Source organism: Acanthochromis polyacanthus, chromosome 18 (genome assembly GCF_021347895.1).
Source record: "Acanthochromis polyacanthus isolate Apoly-LR-REF ecotype Palm Island chromosome 18, KAUST_Apoly_ChrSc, whole genome shotgun sequence".
Taxonomy (NCBI): Eukaryota; Metazoa; Chordata; class Actinopteri; family Pomacentridae; genus Acanthochromis; species Acanthochromis polyacanthus.
This window is the reverse complement of record NC_067130.1, coordinates 1,726,532-1,733,844: the sequence shown is the minus strand read 5'-3', so window position 1 is coordinate 1,733,844 and position 7,313 is coordinate 1,726,532.

Below are 7,313 nucleotides of genomic sequence, written 5' to 3'. Positions count from 1 at the left end.
AACTGCTCAGATTCATGATGGCCTTTGTAGTAAACCTTGGATTCTTTTCGGGTCGACCATTTCTGCCATTACTGTGGTCACGTTTTGGCTTTGTACCAAGGCGTTTCAGAACTTTTCATGGTGTGGAACTCTCTATACTTTTTGATTTTCTTTAAAACTGTTTCCACTGGACATTAAAACACTTGTAAATGATTCGATAGCATTTCCCTGTCAACAACATGCAGCCCTCTCTCTCAGTGATGGACCTTAATAGCAAGCTCACTGTGCTCTTTATTTTTAGCCATGACTTGCAGTTGGCTGGTAACCGATTAGAACTAAGAGAGCTAGAATGTAGAGTGTTTTAAAATGCTCAATTAGAAATTACCAGGATCATTTTGAATGTTTTAGAAACTCACAATATCTCAAGCTTTTATTCTTTTTAGTAGACACATAAAAGGAAAAACTAAATACAAGCAAATATTTAAAATAAGGATGTCTGATATTGGCTTTTTTTTTTCCAACAACCGATATGCCGATATCGTCAAACTCTCAATTTTAGATATCGACCGATACCGATATCTGTGGGCTGTTTAAATTATTTTAAGTAACATCACATATCTCCTGTGGTGGAATTAAGACATCATGCCTCATTTTATTGTGATGCCCCATTGGATGCAACAAAGCTTTCAAATGTAAACATTGTCTGTGCAAAATAAAAAAACTGCTTCAGCTTAAGTTATGGAGAATATGCCATGTTTATGTTTTAATTGTCTCAACAGTTCACACTCCCCCTCCCTCTATGAGTCTATTACAATGTGGCAACTGTACTGTACAATTTTTTAAAACTGTCGACAAAATGCAGGTCTTATTTTATCAGTTTTCACAATAGACAGAAAACGATATTTACCGATGTTACATTTTTATGCTAATATCAGGTTGATAATATCAGTGGGTCTATATTATTGGACATCCCTGATTTAAAATTAATCAGTATCTCAAAAAACAATGTCTTACAGTGTTGTCATGTATTTATGTCACTTCCAGAATTCCAAAATGTGGTCTTTTGGCCTTTCTGTGCATCATCACTTTAAACAAGACAGAACAAGTAGCTCGGCTCAGTGTGGCAAAATAATCTTCTTAAAATTCAAAACAAACAGCAAATGAATAAATAAAAGGATTTAAAACAGTGGTTTTCATTCAGCCAGCGGAGCTGACAGGAGCAGGACGGTGTCGGTGCGACTGTACTGTGTGTTGTGTCAGCCTGGCGAGGTGTTAATGCGTTCTGCTGTTGATCGTGCGTGTTTGTGAGGCCTCTAATTGTTTGACTGGGAGGAGGAAGCTGCGATTCAGCTCTCTGCCAAGTGCCATTTAGGCTGAGGTGCTAATAGCAGGGATCTGACAGCGATACACGCACTTTAATTGTATGTTGTGTTAATGAGACGCAGGGGCGGAAAGCACATGGGGTTAGAGAGAGACAGACAGGCAGGCGGAAGGAAAAGAAAGGAAGAGACAGACGGGATCGGCCAATGACCTGTGTGATGCAGAGGAGCTGCTCTGACAGCTCATTGCCCAGTGCTGTCAGCCCGCTGTGTGTTCTGTAGTATGGAAATGAACAAAAACGTGTGATTAGCTAACAGCACGCACTGAAATTATGCAACAAATTAACATATTCAGTGTCTGTGTACGTAAGCTTTCATTCATCCATTAATATTTAACAAAGTGCACGCATTAAATGACGTTATAATAGAGCAGGACAAACACAAACTGCTGTTACAATGAATGATGTTATGACCCCATTATCAGTATTTTACACAAACTACTCATCCAACACTTGAAAATACATCAGTAAAGGACTCATTTGGAGCTTTCAAGTACTTCTGTATCACCGAGAAGAACTTATTGGTGAGCCCTCTGTGCAACTGTTTCATTCAAGCAACTGTGTATCTCAGATGCATTCTTAAATCAGCTTTTTTTTTTTTTTTTTTTTTTTGAAGGTGGCCTGTTTCCATTTGACATTAATAAAGATCAGTAGGTATGATCAACAACAGTTTAGTGTGAGGCAGCGGTGTCAGTCATCAAAAGAATGAAAACAAGGCAAAATATTACAAAAACAAGATACAAAATGACAAAAATGAGACACAAAACGGCAAAAGTGAGAAACAAAATGACAAAAAATGCGACAAACTACATGAAAATAAACAAAAAACAGACAAAAATTTGACAAAAAGTTATAAAGAGACAAAAAATGGACAAACGACAAAAGTTAGACAAAAAATACACAAAAGCAAGAAACAGAACTACAAAAAATAGACTAACAGCAACAAGCGAGACAAAAAACCCACAAAATGGCAAAAATAATACACAAAACTGAACAAAGCCAAACACAAAATGACAGAAATACAAAAAAACCACAAGTGAGACAAAAGGGAAAACAGAAATGACAACAACATGAGACATAGGACAAGTCAGACAAAAAAGACAAAAACAAGACAAAATTTTTACAGAAACGAGGCACAGAACAACAAAAGCAGGAATCAAAATGACAAAAAAATGAGAAAAATGACATTAAATAAAATAAGTCGGACAAAAAAAGACAAAACAAAAAAGATGAAATATTATAAAAATGAGACACAAAATGACAAAAGAACAATCTGGTATTTTACTTGATCCAAACAACTTGTCATGGTCTAGAAATAATTTTAAATTTATAGTTTTACTGATTTACAATCTGCAGTTAATGTCTTCTCTGTGATTTTTCCACTTTGAGGGCCGGATTGGACCCTCTGGAGGACCGCTTTTGGACCACGGGCCTCATGTTGGACACCCCTGGTGTAAAGTCACCAAAACTGGATGTAAATCGGTAAAAATTCTAAATTATTGTCATTTAGTAGTCGGTCGCAAACATGCTCAAAGCACTGGTGCATGATTAGAGATGAAGCATTATTAAATGTATTAAACATTCTAATGTGTTTAAATGTAAACCGTGTTCACTAGTTTCTAAGACTTACCGTAAAAATTATTTAATATCTCACACTCTAACATGCTTTTTGCTCATTATGTGATTATATGGAGAGACACTTTATTGTCACATTAAATAATGATCACCCACCCCACTCAGTTCACTCCTGTTATTAATGGTAACCAATAATCAGCTTTACCTTTATACTAGTGATCTATGTGTAACTGAGTGTCAGGGTGTTGTTTTCACATTTGCACCCACACCTCTCTTTTATTTGCGTGTATTTGGGGTTTGGTTGCACATTTCTGCAATGAATCTGTCACATTTTGTGCTATCAGAGATGCCAGTAAAAAGTGTGTGTGTGGCTGGATTGACCTCCTAATTACTGCAGCTGTGATGGAGGAGAGACACGAGGCCAGAGGTTAATAGCCGGGTTGTTGGACAAGAAGGCTGAGCAGGGAGGAGGGAATCAGGGGAGGAATGAGGAGGAGGGAGAGTAGAAGACAGCGAGGATGAAATAGGAGAGACAGAGGAGAAGAGTGGATGTGGTGCAGATTTTGTGCTAAAGATGAGCAAAGATGTAGGAGAGGAGATGGAAGATGAGGTATGAGGAGAGGAGAGAGGAAAGGACTTACTGGCTAAACAAGCGAACAAACTGACAGCGTTTCCTCCCTAAACACACAAACACACGGTCAGAAGGTCTCTAGAAGTTGACCAGAGTTGTAAAAAGACCCGTCATCGTCCCGTTCTGCTGCTGAGAGCGTCTTTATCTAGGCCAGCGCAAACATTAACCGCCGGTGAATAAAAAAGTCACAATTAATTTGGTCAAGCCCCCCCTCTCCTCCAAAATAACAGCAATCTTCCCTCCGCGTTCATCTGGTACAGTTTGTCTGTTGCCTGGAGCACTGAGAGCCGATTAGAGCGCCTGGAAAAGGGGGTTAAAAGACGGAACCTCATCAGGAATATGGAACGGAGACGGAGACGCACCGAGTGGCACCCGTAACCCAATTTAAAGAGGAGCAGAAGAAGAGCGAGGACTGGCTGCAAAACCTCACAAATCATCTGTGTTTACAGCCGCAATACTCAAAACCAACAGTCATCAGCACACATTCAGAGGTATTAATAACATTAGATGGATCTCTAACCGGGCTGCACAGTGGAGTAGTGGTTAGCACTTTGGCCTTGCAGCAAGAAGATCCCCGGTTCAAATCCCGGCCTGGGATCTTTCTGCATGGAGTTTGCATGTTCTCCCTGTGCATGCGTGGGTTTTCTCCGGGTACTCCGGCTTCCTCCCACAGTCCAAAAACATGCTGAGGTTAATTGGTTACTCTAAATTGTCCGTAGGTGTGAATGTGAGTGTGATTGTGTGTCTGTATATGTAGCCCTGTGACAGACTGGTGACCTGTCCAGGGTGTCCCCTGCCTTCACCCGAGTCAGCTGGGATAGACTCCAGCACCCCCCATGACCCGAGTGAGGATAAAGCGCTGTATAGAGAGAATGGATCTCTGACCGGTAGTTTTTAGAGGTCTTGGTGAAAACCGATGTGATTCTGTCCTTTGCTCAAGTTCTTTTCACTCATGAAAGTTTGGCAGCTTTCCACTATTTTGTTTGATTTTAAAATGTTACTGGATAATAGAAGAATAAATAATATTAATAATCTGACATGAGGAGTAATAATAAAAAAAATACCTAAATCTAGATGAAAATCTGTGATGAACTCTGTCTTGCAGCAAGAGAAAAAGCACTTTTAGATGCATGAGCATATAAATTCATAATTATTCTAAACTCTATTCAATGAAATAAAATCAAATAGTAAAAACTGGAGACACTGAGCCTTATTATCAGCAATACAAAAATACAAGAGTATTAGTTGTTTTATATAAATTTAATAGAAGTGTACTTGTTTCTGTACAGACATCACAGCACTAACCTAATGATTGTGCCTGATGATGCCGTTCTGCTTATCTGCACTGCATTTTTTATTAAAGTTACAAAACATGTTAAAACAACAATAAATGTCAGTAAGATAAACAGTAAAAAAAAGACACTGCTAGATATAATTATAATTGAAAACTGAAGAATATTTCCAGTCCACTGACAACAAAATTGGTCAGAACTAATTAAATCAGCATTTCAAGTCATTTAAAGTTGTGCCGGTCTCTGCTCCTTAGGCAGGGTGCTCCAACACACTTTATCTTTTCAAACAGCAAAAATAGCAATTAAGTTTTGCCCTGGGACTACAGCTCATAAAAAGATAGCGGTAAACACACCGGGGACCGTACGGGGACGGAGGCCCTCGCTGCAGAGTTTGATGGTAAACGTCCTGGAAACACCGATGCCGGGTTTGTGTTTGTAATTAATTACCCTGATTGATTCCGACTGCAGCTTTCTTTTGAGTGGCATTTCATCATGATGTTCTTTAGTTAATACCCCCACTCCCCCGTAATAAGGCAACAATTAAAACAGTCATTTGCATCTAAGATTATGCCCTCTATTAACTGGCGAGGAGGGGAAAAAATGTAGCTGAAGGGGGCAGAGGTTGCTGGGAAAGAACTGAAAAGTACGACAAGTGTGGCTGCATAGAAAAGCGTAGGGCAGGAGAGACAAAGTCATTCAGTTCAGGTTCCACATTCAGCCCAGTTTGATCTCCAGTGGACCCGACCAGTAAAACCACAGCAGAATAACCTAGAAATAACCACAACTCTGAAAGGTTCCTTTGTTTTAGTGCAAAAAAATTCATTCATTCTAAAAATGTTCACATTTAAGGAATTCTCTTTTTTACAAAACATTATGAACAAAAATTATTATGAAAGTTATTCAGAAAAATAAATTCAGTTTCATCAGCATTCATCCTCAGTTTATCATTTCCTCATTACAACTTCCAGATCACAGAGTGTCTACAAAGGAACACAACATTTAGTCACCTGGAGCTGAACCATGGAGGATTTTACTATTTAAAAGAAACAACAAAAACAAGGCAAAATATTACAAAAGTGAGACACAAAATGACAAAAACAAAAACAAAGAAGAGATAAAAAAAAAGTTACAAAGAAATAAAAAACTGGACAAACAACAAAAAAATGACACAAACGAGACAGAAAATGACAAAAAGCGTGAAAAAAATACACAAAGCCGTGAATAAAGCAAAACACAACAGCACAAAAATAAGGCAAAAAGCACAAGCGAGAGAAAAAGGAAACAGAACAACAAAAATGAGAAACAAAACAACAAAAACATGAGACAAATAAGTCTGACAAAAAATAGCAAAAACAAGACAAAATATTACAAACATGAGACACAATATGGCAAAAGACAAAACCGAAAAAAGACTAAACAAAAAGGACCAAAAATTCAACGAAAAAGTTACAAAGCAACAAAAATAAGACAAAAATAACTAAAGCAAGAGGTAAAACTGTACAAAAAAGTAGGCAAATAACACAAATGAGACAAAAAGGAAATGCAAAAAAACAACAAAAACGAGAAACAAAGCAACAGAAACATGTTAAGGCAGTTATTGTCTTCTCTGTAATTTTTACACTTTGATTGGACCCTCTGGAGGACCACTTTTGGACCACGGGCCTCATGCTGGACACCCCCGGCATACAGGAACAGACTTGTTTGTGATTTATGGGAAATGTGACTGCCAGGTCCATGACCCTGCGACGGTGCTCCGTGTCCGACCCCTGGTACACAGGAACGCTCTCTCCCAGCCATCACTCGTTGGAATATGAGTTGCCACGCCAACGATGGAGGTGGAGGGGGAGAGGGGGGGACCACCGGCTGTCCTTGGGGCTGATTGGCTGAGAGTTGTCAAACGATCACGGCGGTGGCGAGCACGGGGCCTCTCTCCCCCCTAAAATCAATTTCAATCAACGTGGAGACGCAATATTATCAAATGTCAAGTCCACCGCGGCCCTCGGCCCCGCGCCACGGCAAAAAATTATTCCTGACAGCCACTTGGCGACTTAATTAAGTGCAAAAAAAAAGAGAGACGGGGGGCGGTGGTGAAAAAGACTGAAGGAGGAGGAGGGTAAGGAAGGGTGAGGGAAGGGGGAGAGGATTAGGAGTCAAAATACCTCAATTGGTCAGTTGGTCTTTTTGTTCGGTTGACTGATCGTACTGACAAGACCTCAGAATGATGGCCTCACTGGGGAGCACTCATGGAGGGGAAGGTTGAGGGTTGGAGATACGCTGGATAGGAAAAAAGGGAAAGTGGGCTGATAGGGAAAGTTAGCAGACAAAGGTGAAAATGTGGAGATGGATGTGCTGAGAGATGGCCAGATGGAGGGATACAGGAAGAGGAATGGAAGAGTAAGTGGTAGTTTATCGACAAGGATCTCCCTTCCCATCCTCTCTCCAGCTCTCTTCATATTGA